This window comes from Staurois parvus, unplaced genomic scaffold, assembly GCF_062004578.1.
Source record: "Staurois parvus isolate SC_StPar_1 unplaced genomic scaffold, SC_StPar_1.0 ptg000491l, whole genome shotgun sequence".
NCBI lineage: Eukaryota > Metazoa > Chordata > Amphibia > Anura > Ranidae > Staurois > Staurois parvus.
In genome coordinates, this window is record NW_028318287.1 from 448,356 (window position 1) to 471,436 (window position 23,081).

The 23,081-nt window shown below is 51.3% G+C and overlaps 1 long non-coding RNA gene across 2 annotated transcripts in view; it reads right to left on the reverse strand.

Annotated features, from left to right (window-relative positions):
- Nucleotides 1-8,582, reverse strand: part of LOC149452181 (uncharacterized) — a 123,388-nt gene extending 114,806 nt beyond the window's left edge. The window contains exons 1-2 of one of the 2 annotated variants that reach the window (XR_016314915.1): nt 8,513-8,582; nt 2,810-2,891 (exon numbers count right to left, since the gene is read on the reverse strand). This is a non-coding gene — a long non-coding RNA (uncharacterized LOC149452181). The other variant, XR_016314914.1, reaches the window with a different exon arrangement.
- Between the last annotated feature and the right edge of the window lie 14,499 nt (nt 8,583-23,081).

Genomic DNA, 23,081 nt, shown 5'->3' on the forward strand with positions numbered 1-23,081 from the left:
CTTCAGCCTAGGAGCCAATAGGTGTAGCTATGTCTTGGGTCATGCTAGGGGTCAGCAACAGGCGCGACCTTTTTCAGAAAGTGTAGTCAACAGTCTCAGCCAAGTTGGTAGTAAAAACAAGAGGATAACACAGAAGAGGCAAGGTGTGCAAGAGGATATCCTCAGCCAAGGATCCGATAGGTGTAGCTCTGTCTTGGGTCATGCTAGGGGTCAGCAACAGGCGCAACCTTTGTCAGAAATTGTAATCAACAGTCTCAGCCAAGTTGGTAGTAAAAACCAGAGGATAACACACAGAAGAGGCAAGTCGTGCAAGAGGATATCCTCAGCCTAGGATCCGATAGGTGTAGCTCTGTCTTGGGTCATGCTAGGGGTCAGCAACAGGCACGACCTTTTTCAGAAAGTGTAGTCAACAGTCTCAGCCAAGTTGGTAGTAAAAACCAGAGGATAACACAGAAGAGGCAAAATCGAAAGAAGGGGTAAGGTGTGCAAGAGGATATCTTCAGCCTAGGAGCCGATAGGTGTAGCTCTGTTTTGGGTCATGCTAGGGGTCAGCAACAGGCGCAACCTTTGTCAGAAAGTGTAGTCAACAGTCTCAGCTAAGTTGGTAGCAAAAACCAGAGGATAACACAGGACACCCAACTTAAAGGCAGAGGCAAAGTTGAAAGAAGGGGTACGGTGTTCAAGAGGATATCTTCAGCCTAGGATCCGATAGATGTAGTGATGACATGGGTTGCACCAGGGGTCAGCAACAGGAGTCCAATAAACAGGAGGACACTGAGCCAAGTTAGAAAGTCTAAACATACACTATAGGGCCAAAAGTTTGTTTCCGATCACAGCTGGATGAGTTTGTTGGACTTCCAATTAAAACCAAGAGCATTATTATGGATTTGCCCCTCCCCTTCCCCATTGTGACTTCAACAGCCACCACTTTTCCGGGAAGGCTGTGCACAAGATTCTGGAGTGCGTCTCTGGGAATGTGTGTCCATTCAGCCAAAAGAGCATCTGTGAGGTGAGGTACTGATGGTGGATCAGTAGAGTAGAGGTCAGGGCTCTGTGCAGGACACTTGAATTCCTCCACACCAAACTTATTAAGCCAAGTCCTTGGCTTTGTACTCAGGGATAGAGTCTTCCTGGAACAAAAAAGAGCCTTCACCTAATTGTTGCTAAATAGCATATCTTTGTATGCTGGATCATTAATAGAACCCTTCACTGGAAAGAACTGAACTCAATCATTTGGAGAGATGTCCACATACTGTCGTTCGTATGGATAGGTGTAATGGTTAGGTGTCCACATACTTGGCCATTTAACCACTTCAAGTCCGGACACTTTTACTCCCTTGCAGTCCAGGCCAATTTTCAGCTTTCAGCGCTATCACACTTTGAATGACAATTGTGCGGTCATCCAACACTGTACCCATATGCATTTTTTTGACACAGATAAAACTTTATTTTGGTGGTATTTATTCACCGCTGGGATTTTTATTTTTTTGGTATATAGATGAAAAGGTCTAACAATTTTCTTATAAAATATTGCAAATAAATAATCTTTCTTCATAAATCTTGGCCAAAATTTATTCAGTTATCTTTTTAGTAAAAATAAATTAGTAAAAATCCAAATTATAATTTTTCTAAAATTTTTTTTACATTATTATTTTTTTTTTATTACTTTTTTTTCCATTCACTAGAGATCGGTGACATCACTGAGAATGCATCCTATCCAATCACTAGAGACCGTTGACATCATTGAGAATGCAGCCTATCCATTGACTAGAGACTGGTGATATCACTGAGAATGCAGCCTATCCAATCACTAGAGACCGGTGACATCACTGAGAATGCAGCCTATCCATTCACTAGAAACCGATGACATCACTGAGAATGCAGCCTATCCATTGACTAGAGACCGGTGATATCACTGAGAATGGAACCTATCCATTCACTAGAGACCGATGACATCACTGGGAATGCAGCCTATCCATTCAGTAGAGACCGGTGATATCACTGAGAATGCATCCTATCCAATCACTAGAGACTGGTGACATCTCTGAGAATGCATCCTATCCAATCACTAGAGACTGGTGACATCTCTGAGAATGCATCCTATCCAATCACTAGAGACTGGTGACATCTCTGAGAATGCAGCCTACCCATTCACTAGAGACCGGTGACATCACTGGAAATGCAGCCTATCCATTCACTAGAGACCGGTGACATCACTGACAATGCAGCCTATCCATTCACTAGAGAGCGGTGACATCACTGACAATGCAGCCTATCCATTCACTAGAGAGCGGTGACATCACTGACAATGCAGCCTATCCATTCACTAGAGAGCGGTGACATCACTGAGAACGCAGCCTATCCATTCACTAGACACCGGTGACATCACTGAGAATGCAGCCTATCCATTCACTAGAGACCGGTGACATCACAGACATAGTAGCTCATCCATTCAATGGTTGTATTGTTGGGAGTTGAACATTTCATCCATTGCTCTCTCTCTCTCTCTCCCTCTACTATCACATAATTGGGGGTTAAATATTCTAACAGATTTTTACCTACATAAAAAAACACGAACTTTTACTTCCTTCATTCCTCTTGGCTTGGCGGTGGTTCAGCGCCGGTGCCGGTAGAGCGTTCTTTTGTTTAAACATCAAATAGAATAAAGTAAAAGTGATTTGCTTCCGACCACAACACCTGACAGGTCTGGCTGCTAACCTCGAGCCCGGGCGTTCCATTTCACATTCACAGCATATGTCGGTGCCATCCTCGGCACACAATGTGCATACTAGAGCAGAGCAATACCCACCTGTGTGATGTTCAGACGTCCTCCACCGGGAATACTCTCAGCAGTCGGCGGTGCCGATTCCACGCACACATCTCTTTTCAACCTGATAGAAGAAGAGAAAAAAAAAATCACCGTAAAACTTCTGAAGTTTGAATGAAAAAGAAGATTTATGAGACAAAAGTAGTGGAAAGGTGCCAGGAGCCCAACGTTGTATCCCCAGCCATACACACAGCGGGTCTAATTTTTCAAAAAGAAAAGCGTGTATGATCGCTAAAATAAAATTATACTTTCTTTAATGTTTTCGGGTCATTTACTGCTTTTAGGAGATTCAAATGTATATACCCTGTAATACTACCCCCTTAGGAGTTGCTGAAGTTTTGGGTCCCCCTATAGTCCTGCACAGCCAGGCAGCACCCATTTTCCACAAAGACTGGCATCCAGGAGACAGGAACCAGTCCTTGAGTTTGTTTTTTTGGATTTTATTAGGAGAATTGGAACTTGGATGGGGTAAGGGGTGTATGGGATGCCCAGGGGTATGAGCAACAAAGGACAATCTTCCTGAACGATGTACAAGTCTTTACAGCAAAATTCTCTTCTGGAGAGCTAGCCAGCACCTCTTGTAGTACCACCCCAGACCCCAGATACCCCTTTATCCTGCTGCCTGAAGGAATCCCTGGACAGGGGATCCAATGCCTGTCACTTTAAATGTAAGACAATCCCGGGTAGAAAGCTAATCCAGTTTCCCACTGAAGTGCTCCTTCCCCTTACTGGCCCAGGGGGTGCAAGTCTCCTCACCCAGTTCTCCATCTGTTAGCAGATAGGTTGGCGGCTTCTACCAGGCCTTCTAGCTGGACCGCTCCTTCCCTGTTCCACAGGTGGTCCTCTCTCGGGGGGCCAATGAGGTACTGATTTTATCTTCTTTCCAGCTTCCATACCTCAAGGTAAGCCTCTTCCTATCTGGGCCCCCTCCCAGGCTCCTGCTCTTCAGGCGCACATCTCCAACCTCCACCCATACTCAGGCTCAGTCACTCTTAAGGGCTGTACTGGCCCCAAGCCAAGCCTTCAGTTGGGGATTGGCCAGGTTCCCTTGAGATTGCAAACCAGTCACTCCTCACTCCCTTCCACTACTTCTAGATTGTTCTCCAAAACTCTAGAGCAAGGGGAAGTCCCAGAGAGCTGATCTGCAGATCTGTTAGCTATCACACTCAGGCTGCTACTCAGCCCTCCTAACTAACAATTAGAACTCTAGTGTCCCCTAGCTACCTAGGAGGGTGCTACACACCATATAGGAATAAAATCAATCAACTAGAATTAAAGTAGAACTAAAGGCAATTGTTTTCCAATTCTAATAGAGTAAGGGAAGGTTATAACCCCTATCAGTTGTATTTATGCCATCTGTGTCCCATTGGGGAAATTTCCTTTCACTTCCTGTCCCATAGCCAAAACAGGAAGTGAGAGGAAATCCCGTCATCACGGTCACCAGAACTAGTGTCCCCATTGGTAGAATTCCCCTCTATTCCTGGTCTGGTGACCACTAAAAATTTGGGATTTTTTTTCTAACTTTCACTTTCATTGATGGTGGTCATCAGAACAAATAGAGTGGGTGAACGGGGGCACAGATAGTAATAAAAACCTGACAGATATTCTAACCCCTCTCCACTCCATCCAAAACTTGTCCACAACAGTTCACAACTGAGCCAGAAGTAGGCGCAGGTACTTGTCAAAACCAGGTACCCGCTCCCCCAAAAGGTACCAAATGTGGCAGCGGATGGAGGGAGGAGGCAGATAAGTGGAGTTTCCACTTTTGGGTGGAACTCTGCTTTAAAAATGACATTAACAGGGTAGGGCCTGTATAAGATTTTACTGTCCGTAGCAATCAGCTTGCATTAGGGCACTTGGAAGGCAGGAGGGGCCAGGAGCGTCAGCAGGGGACCACAGAAGAGCATGGGGGCTGCATTGTGCATAGAACAAGAAAATATAGATGCTTGTTAGCAGTTGTGTCCTGGAGATCAGGACGGAAATTTGGTAAGTGCTGGTATGGGTAGATCGTTCCTTTATGAGTTGTGTGAATAAGCTTTATGGCTGGTCATGGGGCCCATGGTTGATCCCATAGCCCCGGGACCAGGATTAAAATTTAGGTAAGCATGGTACATATGTATTGCAGTGCAGTCTGGGTGGAACTAGATGGTCACTGGGCAGGTCTGATAATGACTGTGGGTGGGGCTAACTGTGTCCTGGGGATCAGGATGGACATTTTTGTACGTGCTGGAATGGGTAGAACGTTCCTATATGAGTTGTGTGAATAAGCTTCATAGCTGGTCGTGGAGCCCATGTCTGCCAATGGCTTGTCAAATGGCTGGTCCCTTGGCCTGGGGACCAGGATTGAAATTCTGGTAAGTATGGTACATTTGTATTGCATTTTGGTCAGGGTGGGACTAAATGGTCACTGGGCAGGTCTGAGAATGACTGTGGATGAAGTTAACTGTGTCCTGGGCATCAGGATGGAAATTGTGGTTACTGTTGGTAGAACATTCCTTTATGAGTTGTGTGACTAAGCCTCATAGCTGGACGTGGGGACCATGGATGGTCAAATGGTTGGTCCCATGGCCTAGGGACCAGGATTAAAATTTTGGTAAGTGTGGTACATTTGTATTGAATTTTGGTCTGGGTGGGACTAAATAGTCACTGGGAAAATATGATTGTGGAGAGGGTTAAATGTGACCTAGGCATCAGGATGGAAATGTTGGTAAGTGTTGGTACGGGTAGAACGTTCTTTTGTTTAAACATCAGAAAGAATAAAGTAAAAGTGATTTGGAATTGAGGCGAACCATCTGGGGACTGGGTGGGACCACCTGATCATTCGGTGGGTCCAAGGAAGACTAGGTGGGGTCTGGGTGGGGTGGGGCTAGATGGTTACTGGGCGGGTCTAAGAATGACTGTGGGTGTGGTTAACTGTATTCCGAAGGCAAGGACGGAAATTTTGGTAAGTATGGTACATGTGTATTGCGGCATGGTCTGGGTTGGACTAGATGGTCCTTGGGTGTGTCTAAGAATGACTGTGGGTGTGGTTAACTGTATTCCGAGGACAAGAACGGAAATTTTGGTAAGTATGGTACATGTGTATTGCGGCGTGGTCTAGGTGGGACTAGATGGTTATTGGGTGTGTCCAAAAATAACTGTGGGTGTGGTTAACTGTATTCCAAAGGCAAGGATTGAAATTTTGGTAAGTATGGTACATGTGTATTGCGGCGTGCTCTGGGTTGGACTAGATGGTCATTGGGTGTGTCCAAGAATGACTGTGGGTGTGGTTAACTGTATTCCGAAGGCAAGGAGGGAAATTTTGGTAAGTATGGTACATGTGTGTTGCAGTGCAACAGGGGTGGGACCACCTGGTCACTGGGTGGATCTGAAAATGACTGTGGGTGGGGCTAACTCTGTCCTGGGGACCTAGATTAAAATTTTGGGACTTATAGGGTAAATTATTTCTAAATAACACATAAATGTACATGCATAAAACAGTCCCTTCACTACAGCACACTGCAAAGCACAGATGTGACTATTTGTGTAGCCTAACAATACTGCATTCGCAATTTTTTAAGGCGCCAAGGCTCCATTCATACTTGTTCAACTTGGGGCCCAATATCGCATGGTAAATTGCACTCCATGTTTCCCAATGAGTACCATTCAAATCTGAGCGACTTGAAAGTAGTTCCTGCACTACTTTGGTCCGACATTCCTGTGATTTGAGGGCCATAGACTTCAATGTAAACCCTCCAAAATCCCATGAAAATCGTACCTGAATGCTATACGTATGACTTGTGTGCGACTTTGTGTGGCACAAACAATCATCCTTGGTCAAAGCCAAAGTCACACCAAATCACACTCATCCAAATCAAAGTTGCGTCAAAGTCACATCAAGTTGTGCGATTTTGAAGCCGCAAGGGTGCATTCGAAATACATGTGCCTTTATGCAAACTATACCAACGCATCCAAACTAGTGCATTAACTCCCCCTGGCGGTATTCCCGAGTGCAGCTTGGGGTAAAGTTTCAGCACCACAAGCGGTAACCCCCCCGAGCTACACTCGGGAATACACTGCAGCGTTGCTCCGGGATCTCTTCTGCACTTACCTTGTCCTGCGCTCCCGCGATGTCCCTCCTGCAGGGTCCCCGGCAATGTCCTCCGGCCGATGCCGGCATCTGTCTTCCGGGTTCCATTCCCTGCGACGTCGGGGTGTACGGGGGACAGAACTGGCGGGAAATTTGAAAATGTCAAAAACTGACATTCACTAAATACACTAAAATCACATAGTATAACATTCCTGTATCAAACCATTTCACATACATTTTGTCCCGAGGGCTTTGTCCGGCGCCCTGCCTGCATTTTTACTGTTCTTTCTGCCTGGAAACTGAGAAACATCCATGGCGTCCAAAAAGCGTCCCTTTAGGTCAAAAGCGGTTTTAGACCGGCTAGAGAACAGCGATAGTAAATCAGAACCACTTGCAGAATTGAGTGATAATGATTCGTGGGGGAAATTCATCATCAGACACTGAAAACGATTCTGCGACTTTGCTCAGCGATGTGCGAACTTGGCGCTCTATTTCACATTTCAGTGTTTTTGGTTTGATTATATTATTGAATTAAATGTATTATTATTATATTATTATTTTTTATGAGTATTTATTAAATTATAATTTATGATTTCGTGTTTCAAGTTTTATCCTACCCGGGATGTTTACTAGACTCTTGTTCGGACAGATTTCAGTGAGTTATTCCTAAGAATTACAGCCTACAATAAAAAAACGTCATATTTCCATGCAAAATAATGGTACCGCTTTCAGCACCAAAAATCTGAAATAATCTATGCGTTTTATCTGGGCCAATAAGCACCCCAGAGTATCCAGAAATACGCTTTTTGCTCACAGACTCCAGGGTGGTCTTGGGGTGCCCAATGTAACCAAGTATTATCAGGCGAGCCAGATTGCCCCGCTGTCTATGTTGCATAATCAGACCGCTAGGGAGCCTACTGTGCATGCATTAACCCTACGCCTACGGAGAACGGACCCTCAATGTTGTGGCAGTTTATAAAAAAGTTTCAAAAACATACATGGGGTTTATTATTCGGGAACGTTTCCCACGCCACAGGATGCAGCGGGTTAATTCTTGGCCTGCAGTCGCAGGTTCTGCTTGTCTGCAGCCCGCGGCCTCTGCTCATCTCTCTAAATAAAAGAAGACCCTCCGGCTTTGTAGCAGCAGATCCAAAGCAGATGTGGTTCCCAGCAAAGTCATTTTTTTTTTTTTAATATTTATTTTATGCGAAGTTTCCAGCACACAGCGCACCCTTTGTGTCGGTTAACCTTTGTCTAGCAGAGCGCAGATTAGGGGAGCCGGATCCACGGAGGGGAGGCCGCCATGAGCATGGACCATGTGGAGACCCGAAGCCTCCAGAGCTAGTCATGCGTGGTCCTCCTGAGCTCTTGTCGAACCTCTCCAAATCATTTATTGCTTCTATCAGTTGACTGGGTTCTCTCACAAGATGTTCCCATAAGCCTTTTATCAGGGCTCTTCCAATACAATCATGGCATTCTCCGGCACTCCTAAGCCTTCTCAGTTCCAGGGGTTGACTCCACGCTGTATCTCCGCTACTCAAGATGTCGGCTGCCTCCTCTCAATGCGTCACCACTCATCCAGCTCTCCGTAATCTCTCCATTAATACTTTGCTTACCAGCTGCTCTGATTAGAGAAGGGGGATTTTTTTTTGGCAGGGAGGACGTCTTTGGTCTCGTCCGGTCTTCTGTGCCATCTTAAAGGGAAAACGTAACCCTTTTTTGCCTCAAGGTTAGGGGTCTTCAAACTGCGGCCCGCTAACCAAATCCATACCGCGGCAAGATTTCATGCAGGCCTCCAATGCAGGAGGGGACTCTAATGGGGACCCAGATGTCAGGGGGACTCTGATGGGGACCCGGATGTAAGGGGGACTCTGATGGGGACCCAAATGTAAGGGGGACTCTGATGGGGACCCGGATGTCAGGGGGACTCTGATGGGGACCCGGATGTAAGGGGGACTCTGATGGGGACCCGGATGTAAGGGGGACTCTGATGGGGACCCGGATGAAGGGGAACTCTGATGGGGACCCGGATGTAAGGGGGCTGTGATAGGGACCCAGATGTAAGGGGGATTCTGATGGGGACCCGGATGAAGGGGAACTCTGATGGGGACCTGGATGTAAGGGGGATTCTAGGGTTGCCACCTCATCCCTTTAATACAGAATACATATGAATGACACGGGTTCTGGGGCTGATTAAGGTGGTAATTAAACTCACTTAGTGCCTTATCTGCAGTAAATCATCCTCAGAACTCGTGTCATTCATATGTGTAAAGGTGGGTTTTAAAGGGATGAGGTAGCAATCCTAGGGGATTCTGATGGGGACGCGGATGTAAGGGGGATTCTGATGGGGACCTGGATGTAAGGGGGATTCTGATGGGGACGAGGATGTAAGGGGGATTCTGATGGGGACGAGGATGTAAGGGGGATTCTGATGGGGACGCGGATGTAAGGGGGATTCTGATGGGGACCCGGATGTAAGGGGGATTCTGATGGGGACCCGGATGTAAGGGGGATTCTGATGGGGACGCGGATGTAAGGGGGATTCTGATGGGGACCCGGATGTAAGGGGGATTCTGATGGGGACGCGGATGTAAGGGGGATTCTGATGGGGACCCGGATGTAAGGGGGATTCTGATGGGGACCCGGATGTAAGGGGGATTCTGATGGGGACGCGGATGTAAGGGGGATTCTGATGGGGACGCGGATGTAAGGGGGATTCTGATGGGGACGCGGATGTAAGGGGGATTCTGATGGGGACCCGGATGTAAGGGGGATTCTGATGGGGACCCGGATGTAAGGGGGATTCTGATGGGGACGCGGATGTAAGGGGGATTCTGATGGGGACCCGGATGTAAGGGGGATTCTGATGGGGACGCAGATATAAGGGGGATTCTGATGGGGACGCGGATGTAAGGGGGATTCTGATGGGGACGCGGATGTAAGGGGGATTCTGATGGGGACCCGGATGTAAGGGGGATTCTGATGGGGACCCGGATGTAAGGGGGATTCTGATGGGGACGCGGATGTAAGGGGGATTCTGATGGGGACCCGGATGTAAGGGGGATTCTGATGGGGACCCGGATGTAAGGGGGATTCTAATGGGGACGCGGATGTAAGCGGGATTCTGATGGGGACGAGGATGTAAGGGGGATTCTGATGGGGACGCGGATGTAAGGGGGATTCTGATGGGGACCCGGATGTAAGGGGGATTCTGATGGGAACGCGGATGTAAGGGGGATTCTGATGGGGACCCAGATGTAAGGGGGACTCTGATGGGGACTCGGATATAAGGGGGATTCTGATGGGGACCCAGATGTAAAGGGGGATTCTGATGGGGACCCAGATGTAAAGGGGGATTCTGATGGGGACCCAGATGTAAAGGGGGACTCTGATGGGAACGCGGATGTAAGGGGGATTCTGATGGGGACGCGGATGTAAGGGGGATTCTGATGGGGACGCGGATGTAAGGGGGATTCTGATGGGGACGCGGATGTAAGGGGGATTCTGATGGGGACCCGGATGTAAGGGGATTCTGATGGGGACCCAGATGTAAGGGGGACTCTGATGGGGACCCAGATGTAAGGGGGACTCTGATGGAGACTCGGATATAAGGGGGATTCTGATGGGGACCCGGATGTAAGGGGGATACTGATGGGGACCCGGATGTAAGGGGGATTCTGATGGGGACCCGGATGTAAGGGGGATTCTGATGGAAACGCAGATGTAAGGGGGATTCTGATGGGGACCCAGATGTAAGGGGGACTCTGATGGGGACTCGGATATAAGGGGGATTCTGATGGGGACCCGGATGTAAAGGGGGATTCTGATGGGGACCCAGATGTAAAGGGGGATTCTGATGGGAACGCGGATGTAAGGGGGATTCTGATGGGGACCCAGATGTAAGGGGGACTCTGATGGGGACTCGGATATAAGGGGGATTCTGATGGGGACCCGGATGTAAGGGGGATTCTGATGGGGACGCGGATGTAAGGGGGATTCTGATGGGGACGCGGATGTAAGGGGGATTCTGATGGGGACGCAGATGTAAGGGGGATTCTGATGGGGACGCGGATGTAAGGGGGATTCTGATGGGGACCCGGATGTAAGGGGGATTCTGATGGGGACCCAGATGTAAGGGGGACTCTGATGGGGACCCAGATGTAAGGGGGACTCTGATGGGGACTCGGATATAAGGGGGATTCTGATGGGGACCCGGATGTAAAGGGGGATTCTGATGGGGACCCAGATGTAAAGGGGGATTCTGATGGGAACGCGGATGTAAGGGGGATTCTGATGGGGACCCGGATGTAAGGGGGATTCTGATGGGGACGCGGATGTAAGGGGGATTCTGATGGGGATGCGGATGTAAGGGGGATTCTGATGGGGACCCAGATGTAAGGGGGACTCTGATGGGGACTCGGATATAAGGGGGATTCTGATGGGGACCCGGATGTAAAGGGGGATTCTGATGGGGACGCGGATGTAAGGGGGATTCTGATGGGGACCCGGATGTAAGGGGGATTCTGATGGGGACCCGGATGTAAGGGGGATTCTGATGGGGATGCGGATGTAAGGGGGATTCTGATGGGGACCCGGATGTAAGGGGGATTCTGATGGGGACCCGGATGTAAGGGGGATTCTGATGGGGACGCGGATGTAAGGGGGATTCTGATGGGGACGCGGATGTAAGGGGGATTCTGATGGGGACCCGGATGTAAGGGGGATTCTGATGGGGACCCGGATGTAAGGGGGATTCTGATGGGGACCCGGATGTAAGGGGGATTCTGATGGGGACGCGGATGTAAGGGGGATTCTGATGGGGACGCGGATGTAAGGGGATTCTGATGGGGACCCAGATGTAAGGGGGACTCTGATGGGGACCCAGATGTAAGGGGGACTCTGATGGAGACTCGGATATAAGGGGGATTCTGATGGGGACCCGGATGTAAGGGGGATACTGATGGGGACCCGGATGTAAGGGGGATTCTGATGGGGACCCGGATGTAAGGGGGATTCTGATGGAAACGCAGATGTAAGGGGGATTCTGATGGGGACCCAGATGTAAGGGGGACTCTGATGGGGACTCGGATATAAGGGGGATTCTGATGGGGACCCGGATGTAAAGGGGGATTCTGATGGGGACCCAGATGTAAAGGGGGATTCTGATGGGAACGCGGATGTAAGGGGGATTCTGATGGGGACCCAGATGTAAGGGGGACTCTGATGGGGACTCGGATATAAGGGGGATTCTGATGGGGACCCGGATGTAAGGGGGATTCTGATGGGGACGCGGATGTAAGGGGGATTCTGATGGGGACGCGGATGTAAGGGGGATTCTGATGGGGACGCAGATGTAAGGGGGATTCTGATGGGGACGCGGATGTAAGGGGGATTCTGATGGGGACCCGGATGTAAGGGGGATTCTGATGGGGACCCAGATGTAAGGGGGACTCTGATGGGGACCCAGATGTAAGGGGGACTCTGATGGGGACTCGGATATAAGGGGGATTCTGATGGGGACCCGGATGTAAAGGGGGATTCTGATGGGGACCCAGATGTAAAGGGGGATTCTGATGGGAACGCGGATGTAAGGGGGATTCTGATGGGGACCCGGATGTAAGGGGGATTCTGATGGGGACGCGGATGTAAGGGGGATTCTGATGGGGATGCGGATGTAAGGGGGATTCTGATGGGGACCCAGATGTAAGGGGGACTCTGATGGGGACTCGGATATAAGGGGGATTCTGATGGGGACCCGGATGTAAAGGGGGATTCTGATGGGGACGCGGATGTAAGGGGGATTCTGATGGGGACCCGGATGTAAGGGGGATTCTGATGGGGACCCGGATGTAAGGGGGATTCTGATGGGGATGCGGATGTAAGGGGGATTCTGATGGGGACCCGGATGTAAGGGGGATTCTGATGGGGACCCGGATGTAAGGGGGATTCTGATGGGGACGCGGATGTAAGGGGGATTCTGATGGGGACGCGGATGTAAGGGGGATTCTGATGGGGACCCGGATGTAAGGGGGATTCTGATGGGGACCCGGATGTAAGGGGGATTCTGATGGGGACCCGGATGTAAGGGGGATTCTGATGGGGACGCGGATGTAAGGGGGATTCTGATGGGGACGCGGATGTAAGGGGGATTCTGATGGGGACCCGGATGTAAGGGGGATTCTGATGGGAACGCGGATGTAAGGGGGATTCTGATGGGGACCCAGATGTAAGGTGGACTCTGATGGGGACTCGGATATAAGGGGGATTCTGATGGGGACCCGGATGTAAGGGGGATTCTGATGGGGACGCGGATGTAAGGGGGATTCTGATGGGGACGCGGATGTAAGGGGGATTCTGATGGGGACGCGGATGTAAAGGGGGATTCTGATGGGGACCCAGATGTAAAGGGGGATTCTGATGGGAACGCGGATGTAACGGGGATTCTGATGGGGACCCAGATGTAAGGGGGACTCTGATGGGGACTCGGATATAAGGGGGATTCTGATGGGGACCCGGATGTAAAGGGGGATTCTGATGGGGACGCGGATGTAAGAGGGATTCTGATGGGGACCCGGATGTAAGGGGGATTCTGATGGGGACCCAGATGTAAGGGGGATTCTGATGGGGACGCGGATGTAAGGGGGATTCTGATGGGGATGCGGATGTAAGGGGGATTCTGATGGGGACGCGGATGTAAGGGGGATTCTGATGGGGACCCGGATGTAAGGGGGATTCTGATGGGGACCCGGATGTAAGGGGGATTCTGATGGGGACGCGGATGTAAGGGGGATTCTGATGGGGACCCGGATGTAAGGGGGATTCTGATGGGGACCCGGATGTAAGGGGGATTCTGATGGGGACGCGGATGTAAGGGGGATTCTGATGGGGACGCGGATGTAAGGGGGATTCTGATGGGGACCCGGATGTAAGGGGGATTCTGATGGGTACCCGGATGTAAGGGGGATTCTGATGGGGACCCGGATGTAAGGGGGATTCTGATGGGGACGCGGATGTAAGGGGGATTCTGATGGGGACGCGGATGTAAGGGGGATTCTGATGGGGACCCGGATGTAAGGGGGACTCTGATGGGGACTCGGATGTAAGGGGGACTCTGATGGGGACGCGGATGTAAGGGGGACTCTGATGGGGACGCGGATGTAAGGGGGATTCTGATGGGGACCCGGATGTAAGGGGGATTCTGATGGATACCCGGATGTAAGGGGGATTCTGATGGAGACCCGGATGTAAGGGGGATTCTGATAGGGACCTGGATGTAAGGGGGATTCTGATAGGGACCTGGATGTAAGGAGGACATACCTCCCAACTTTGTGAGATGGGAACGAGGGACACCTATTATCAAAAGTATGTAAGTATTGGACACACACCCTGCCACGCCCCTTTAAAGAAGAATTACACAAAAAATGATTGGTTGAACCCAAAAGTGCTTTACTTTTACCGCTATTATTTCTTTATATTGGCTTTTGACATTTACAAATGCCTGGATGACCTGGATGTAAGGGGACTTTAATAGGGACCTGGATGTAAGGGGACTCTAATAGGGACCTGGATGTAAGGGGACTCTGCTGGGGACCTGGATGTAAGGGGTCTCAAATAGGGACCTGGATGTAAGGGGACTCTGATGGGGACCTGGATGTAAGGAGACTCTGATGGGGACCTGGATGTAAGGGGAATCTGCTGGGGACCTGGATCTAAGGAGACTCTAATGGGGACCTGGATGTAAGGGGACTCTAATGGGGACCTGGATGTAAGGAGACTCTGATGGGGACCTGGATGTAAGGGGAATCTGCTGGGGACCTGGATCTAAGGAGACTCTAATGGGGACCTGGATGTAAGGGGACTCTAATGGGGACCTGGAATTTAGGAGACTCTGATGGGGACCTGGATGTAAGGGGACTCTGATGGGACCTGGATGTAAGGGGACTCTGATGGGGACCTGGATGTAAGGGGACTCTAATAGGGACCTGGATGTAAGGTAACTCTAATAGGGATCTGGATGTAAGGGGACTCTAATAGGGACTTGGATGTAAGGGGACTCTAATAGGGACCTGGATGTAAGGGGACTCTGCTGGGGACCTGGATGTAAGGGGACTCTAATAGGGACCTGGATGTAAGGGGACTCTAATAGGGACCTGGATGTAAGGGGACTCTGCTGGGGACCTGGATGTAAGGGGACTCTGATGGGAACCTGGATGTAAGGGGACTCTGATGGGGACCTGGATGTAAGGGGACTATGATGGGGACCTGAATTTAAAAGGACTCTAATGGGGACCTGGATGTAAGGGAACTCTAATGGGGACCTGAATGTGAAAGGACTCTAATAGGGACCTGGATGTAAGGGGACTCTGATTGGGACCTGGATGGAAAATGTACAGGAACGCATGCGCTGTCGCACTTGAATGGAGCCTTAAAGTTGAACTAAACCTACAAGCCGCCAGCTTTTTATGTCAGCTGCCATGCTTGTGGAATAAATGACTCCGGTGCACATGCTCAGTTGGGTGTGTATTGCTAGAGAGTTATTTTTTTTCCCTTGGGAGGGTGCATGTGATCAACACAGGACCAATCAGCACTGTCCAGACATAAGGTCAGGGGTTTTGCAGCCTCAAAGGACAATCAGGGGAGAATGAAAACTCCTACAAGATTAACTAGTGCTCTGCTGGACACTGATAGAAGTCACAAGACTGCTTTATACTGCTGATAAGAAAAGGTATGTAGCAGTTTATATTTACTAAAATAATTGTGTTTCTATGTTCTGTGTACTGTGGGAGACCAGATATAGTGAATGCAGGGTCCTGGGGGACCAGATATAGTGAATGCAGGGTCCTGGGAGACCAGATATAGTGAATGCAGGGTCCTGGGAGACCAGATATAGTGAATGCAGGGTCCTGGGAGACCAGATATAGTGAATGCAGGGTCTGGGGAGACCGGATATAGTGAATGCAGGGGCCGGGGAGACCAGATATAGTGAATGCAGGGTCCAGGGAGAGCGGATATAGTGAATGCGGGGTCCGGGGAGAGCAGATATAGTGAATGCAGGGTCCTGGGAGCCCAGATATAGTGAATGCAGGGTCCTGGGAGCCCAGATATAGTGAATGCAGGGGCCGGGGAGACCAGATATAGTGAATGCAGGATCCAGGGAGACCAGATATAGTGAATGCAGGGTCCGGGGAGAGCGGATATAGTGAATGCGGGGTCCAGGGAGACCGGATATAGTGAATGCAGGGTCCGGGGAGACTGTATATAGTGAATGCAGGGTCCGGGGTGACCGGATATAGTGAATGCAGGGTCCGGGGAGACCGGATATAGTGAATGCAGGGTTCGGGGGGACCAGGTATAGTGAATGCAGGGTCTGGGGAGATCAGATATAGTGAATGCGGGGTCCGGGGAGACCAGATATAGTGAATGCGGGGTCTGGGGAGATCAGATATAGTGAATGCGGGGTCCGGGGAGACCACATATAGTGAATTCGGGGTCTGGGGAGACCGGATATAGTGAATGCAGGGTCCGGGGAGAGTGGATATAGTGAATGCAGGGTCCTGGGAGCCCAGATATAGTGAATGCAGGGGCCGGGGAGACCAGATATAGTGAATGCAGGGTCCAGGGAGAGCAGATATAGTGAATGCAGGGTCCGGGGAGACCAGATATAGTGAATGCAGGGGCCGGGGAGACCAGATATAGTGAATGCAGGGTCCAGGGAGAGCAAATATAGTGAATGCATATAGTGAATGCAGGGTCCAGGGGGAGCGGATATAGTGAATGCCGGGTCTGGGGAGACCGGATATAGTGAATGCAGGGGCCGGGGAGACCAGATATAGTGAATGCAGGGTCCGGGGAGACCAGATATAGTGAATGCAGGATCCAGGGAGACCAGATATAGTGAATGCAGAGTCCGGGGAGAGCAGATATAGTGAATGCGGGGTCCAGGGAGACCGGATATAGTGAATGCAGGGTCCGGGGAGACTGTATATAGTGAATGCAGGGTCCGGGGTGACCGGATATAGTGAATGCAGGGTCCGGGGAGACCGGATATAGTGAATGCAGGGTTCGGGGAGACCGGATATAGTGAATGCAGGGTCTGGGGAGATCGGATATAGTGAATGCAGGGTCCGGGGAGACCAGATATAGTGAATGCGGGGTCTGGGGAGATCAGATATAGTGAATGCAGGGTCCGGGGAGACCGGATATAGTAAATGCAGGGTCCTGGGAGCCCGGATATAGTGAATGCAGGGGCCGGGGAGCCCAGATATAGTGAATTCGGGGTCTGGGGAGACCGGATATAGTGAATGCAGGGTCCGGGGAGAGCGGATATAGTGAATGCAGGGTCCTGGGAGCCCGGATATAGTGAATGCAGGGGCCGGGGAGCCCAGATATAGTGAATGCAGGGTCCGGGGAGACCAGATATAGTGAATGCAGGGTCCAGGGAGAGCAGATATAGTGAATGCAGGGTCCGGGGAGAGCAGATATAGTGAATGCAGGGTCCGGGGAGACCAGATATAGTGAATGCAGGGTCCAGGGAGAGCAGATATAGTGAATGCAGGGGCCAGGGAGAGCAGATATAGTGAATGCAGGGTCCTGGGAGCCCAGATATAGTGAATGCAGGGGCCGGGGAGACCGGATATAGTGAATGCAGGGTCCGGGGAGACCGGATATAGTGAATGCAGGGTCTGGGGAGATCAGATATAGTGAATGCGGGGTCCGGGGAGACCAGATATAGTGAATGCAGGGTCCGGGGAGACCAGATATAGTGAATGCAGGGTCTGGGGAGATCAGATATAGTGAATGCGGGGTCCGGGGAGACCGGATATAGTGAATGCAGGGTCCGGGGAGACCGGATATAGTGAATGCAGGGTCTGGGGAGATCAGATATAGTGAATGTGGGGTCCGGGGAGACCAGATATAGTGAATGCAGGGTCCGGGGAGACCAGATATAGTGAATGCAGGGTCTGGGGAGATCAGATATAGTGAATGCGGGGTCCGGGGAGACCAGATATAGTGAATTCGGGGTCTGGGGAGACCGGATATAGTGAATGCAGGGTCCGGGGAGACCGGATATAGTGAATGCAGGGTCCGGGGAGAGCAGATATAGTGAATGCGGGGTCCGGGGAGAGCAGATATAGTGAATGCAGGGTCTGGGGAGACCGGATATAGTGAATGCAGGGTCCGGGGAGAGCAGATATAGTGAATGCAGGGTCCGGGGAGAGCAGATATAGTGAATGCAGGGTCCGGGGAGACCGGATATAGTGAATGCAGGGTTCGGGGAGACCGGATATAGTGAATGCAGGGTCTGGGGAGATCGGATATAGTGAATGCAGGGTCCGGGGAGACCAGATATAGTGAATGCGGGGTCTGGGGAGATCAGATATAGTGAATGCAGGGTCCGGGGAGACCGGATATAGTAAATGCAGGGTCCTGGGAGCCCGGATATAGTGAATGCAGGGGCCGGGGAGCCCAGATATAGTGAATTCGGGGTCTGGGGAGACCGGATATAGTGAATGCAGGGTCCGGGGAGAGCGGATATAGTGAATGCAGGGTCCTGGGAGCCCGGATATAGTGAATGCAGGGGCCGGGGAGCCCAGATATAGTGAATGCAGGGTCCGGGGAGACCAGATATAGTGAATGCAGGGTCCAGGGAGAGCAGATATAGTGAATGCAGGGTCCGGGGAGACCAGATATAGTGAATGCAGGGTCCAGGGAGAGCAGATATAGTGAATGCAGGGGCCAGGGAGAGCAGATATAGTGAATGCAGGGTCCTGGGAGCCCAGATATAGTGAATGCAGGGGCCGGGGAGACCGGATATAGTGAATGCAGGGTCCGGGGAGACCGGATATAGTGAATGCAGGGTCCGGGGAGATCAGATATAGTGAATGCGGGGTCCGGGGAGACCAGATATAGTGAATTCGGGGTCTGGGGAGACCGGATATAGTGAATGCAGGGTCCGGGGAGAGCGGATATAGTGAATGCAGGGTCCTGGGAGCCCGGATATAGTGAATGCAGGGGCCGGGGAGCCCAGATATAGTGAATGCAGGGTCCGGGGAGACCAGATATAGTGAATGCAGGGTCCAGGGAGAGCAGATATAGTGAATGCAGGGTCCGGGGAGACCAGATATAGTGAATGCAGGGTCCAGGGAGAGCAGATATAGTGAATGCAGGGGCCAGGGAGAGCAGATATAGTGAATGCAGGGTCCTGGGAGCCCAGATATAGTGAATGCAGGGGCCGGGGAGACCGGATATAGTGAATGCAGGGTCCGGGGAGACCGGATATAGTGAATGCAGGGTCCGGGGAGATCAGATATAGTGAATGCGGGGTCCGGGGAGACCAGATATAGTGAATGCAGGGTCCGGGGAGACCAGATATAGTGAATGCAGGGTCTGGGGAGATCAGATATAGTGAATGCGGGGTCCGGGGAGACCGGATATAGTGAATGCAGGGTCCGGGGAGACCGGATATAGTGAATGCAGGGTCTGGGGAGATCAGATATAGTGAATGCGGGGTCCGGGGAGACCAGATATAGTGAATGCAGGGTCCGGGGAGACCAGATATAGTGAATGCAGGGTCTGGGGAGATCAGATATAGTGAATGCGGGGTCCGGGGAGACCAGATATAGTGAATTCGGGGTCTGGGGAGACCGGATATAGTGAATGCAGGGTCCGGGGAGACCGGATATAGTGAATGCAGGGTCCGGGGAGAGCAGATATAGTGAATGCGGGGTCCGGGGAGAGCAGATATAGTGAATGCAGGGTCTGGGGAGACCGGATATAGTGAATGCAGGGTCCGGGGAGAGCAGATATAGTGAATGCAGGGTCCGGGGAGAGCGGATATAGTGAATGCAGGGTCCGGGGAGACCGGATATAGTGAATGCAGGGGCCGGGGAGCCCAGATATAGTGAATGCAGGGTCCGGGGAGACCAGATATAGTGAATGCAGGGTCCAGGGAGAGCAGATATAGTGAATGCAGGGTCCGGGGAGAGCAGATATAGTGAATGCAGGGGCCAGGGAGACCAGATATAGTGAATGCAGGGTCCAGGGAGAGCAGATATAGTGAATGCAGGGTCCGGGGAGAGCGGATATAGTGAATGCAGGGTCCAGGGGGAGCGGATATAGTGAATGCCGGGTCTGGGGAGACCGGATATAGTGAATGCAGGGTCCGGGGAGAGCAGATATAGTGAATGCAGGGTCCTGGGAGCCCAGATATAGTGAATGCAGGGGCCGGGGAGACCAGATATAGTGAATGCAGGATCCGGGGAGACCAGATATAGTGAATGCAGGGTCCGGGGAGAGCAGATATAGTGAATGCAGGGTCCGGGGAGACCGGATATAGTGAATGCAGGGTCCGGGGAGACCGGATATAGTGAATGCAGGGTCCGGGGAAACCGGATATAGTGAATGCAGGGTCTGGGGAGATCAGATATAGTGAATGCGGGGTCCGGGGAGACCAGATATAGTGAATGCAGGGTCCGGGGAGACCAGATATAGTGAATGCAGGGTCTGGGGAGATCAGATATAGTGAATGCGGGGTCCGGGGAGACCAGATATAGTGAATTCGGGGTCTGGGGAGACCGGATATAGTGAATGCAGGGTCCGGGGAGACCGGATATAGTGAATGCAGGGTCCGGGGAGAGCAGATATAGTGAATGCGGGGTCCGGGGAGAGCAGATATAGTGAATGCAGGGTCTGGGGAGACCGGATATAGTGAATGCAGGGTCCGGGGAGAGCAGATATAGTGAATGCAGGGTCCGGGGAGAGCAGATATAGTGAATGCAGGGTCCGGGGAGAGCGGATATAGTGAATGCAGGGTCCGGGGAGACTGGATATAGTGAATGCAGGGTCCGGGGAGACCGGATATAGTGAATGCAGGGTCCGGGGAGACCGGATATAGTGAATGCAGGGTCCAAATGCACTGGAATGTGCCAGAAACATGTCAAAAACACGCATGTAAAAACACATCTGGACTGCTTTTCTATAGTGTGATCAGGGGCGGACTGACAACTCATGGGGCCCCCAGGCAATAAGGGATCATGGGGCCCCTGTGTCCTTGCCCAAACTCAAAAAAGCCTATGAAAAAGGTACCAGGGGCATCTCATGGGACCCCTTACTGACCCCGGGCCCTCGGGCAGTGCCTGAGTTTCCAAATGGTCAGTCCGCCCCTGATGTGAACCGGCCCTGACTGCAGGCTGTTGAGCTGACCGATTGCACACAGTTGAGGTGCGTTTGCCGCTCTTCGCCCTCCACTAGGAAACATGCGTACAATAGACAGCCGCCACTCCTGCGCCGTTCCCACGCAGAGCGTTACATAATGAAGGCGAGTTGCGGCGATTGCGGCGATGGCGCACCAGATTGGCGTCACATTAGCAGCTTCCCGTCCAGCTGTGTTTGTTTCAATAAAAGTGTCATTTTTATTCCTCCTACAGCGACATCGCTGCCAGCCAATGACATCCAATAACAAAACGGCGATTTGGAAGCTGGTCGCGGGGACTTGGCGGTCTGGAAGATTTCCCCTTTAACAGAAGGGGGGGGGGACCACACGCAGGGGGTTATTTTGTATCATGTCTGATTTGTTGCCACGAATCGGTCCTTCCCAGGCCGATTCAGCTGCACTTTCAAAAGCTCCACTTGAAAAACAAAAGAGAAGTGTGGGGATCGCCATCCCGCCAAGTACGGTGTAAGGAGAGCCGCGAATCAAAGGGATGGAAAGAGCCGCACTTGGCAGAGGGCAGGGGGATGAATCGGGGGTGTCGTGGGGGCGGGGGGAGGGGGTCAGGCCCCCATTCAGCTTCTAAAAACTGAAGCCATTGTTCTTGGAGGGGGAGCATCTCAGTTCAAGACCTCAGTTTTGGCTACAAGAAACTGTGCAAGTACATTTGTTGTGACCCACAAGGAGGGGGCGGTAAAACCCAGTGGTTGAGCCATGCTTTTACTGCCCCCTGGGGGGGTGTACACATAGCATGGCCGTGGCTGAAACGATACCTACTTTCTGTGCATTACTGATCTGTGTTCGGATCGCTCTTCAGAGAGCATTTGACAGGCGGTGAGGTGTCTCATTGCCTCCTCACCACCCGCTTTAACCCCTGAACCCCTGCACTGCTGTGCTGCAACCACACGATCGCAGGGGGCTGGCAGAACGTTTCCGTGCATGAAAAGCGTGGTGACCGCAGGAAGAACGATAACCCCGCCTCCTTTCCATTGGTCGCCCCATGCCACCCATTTAGGAAACTGGGGCCACTCCGCAAACACGTCCCACCCTAAGGCGAGGTTCACACTTATGCCGTTTGCGTTTGATGCATTTCTGCAGTGCTTGTTTTGCGCTTTTGATGCGTTTTGCTTTCTCCAACTTGTTGCTGGGCAGATTAAAAACGCATCACTACATGCTTTTCTGAAGTCGATAGAACCAAAAACGCAACATTTTGCCTTTAAAAAAGTCCCCGATCCTTTCCAAAAAACCGCACCGGGGTGAAAACGCAGGGTACAGGGGGACCAGATATGGTGAATGCAGGGTACGGGGGGACCGGATATAGTAAATGCAGGGTACGGGGGGACCGGATATGGTGAATGCAGGGTCTGGGGAGATCGGATATAGTGAATGCAGGGTCTGGGGAGTGCGGATATAGTGAATGCGGGGTCCGGGGAGACCAGATATAGTGAATGCAGGGTCCGGGGAGACCAGATATAGTGAATGCAGGGTCCGGGGAGACCAGATATAGTGAATGCAGGGTCCGGGGAGAACAGATATAGTGAATGCGGGGTCCGGGGGGACCGGATATGGTGAATTCAGGGTCTGGGGAGATCGGATATAGTGAATGCAGGGTCTGGGGAGTGCGGATATAGTGAATGCGGGGTCCGGGGAGACCAGATATAGTGAATGCAGGGTCCGGGGAGAGCGGATATAGTGAATGCAGGGTCTGGGGAGATCGGATATAGTGAATGCAGGGTCCGGGGAGAGCGGATATAGTGAATGCAGGGTCCGGGGAGAGCGGATATAGTGAATGCAGGGTCCGGGGAGAGCGGATATAGTGAATGCAGGGTCCGGGGAGATTGGATATAGTGAATGCAGGGTCCGGGGAGAGCAGATATAGGGAATGCAGGGTCCGGGGAGAGCAGATTTAGTGAATGCAGGGTCCGGGGAGACCAGATATAGTGAATGCGGGGTTCGGGGAGAGCGGATATAGTGGA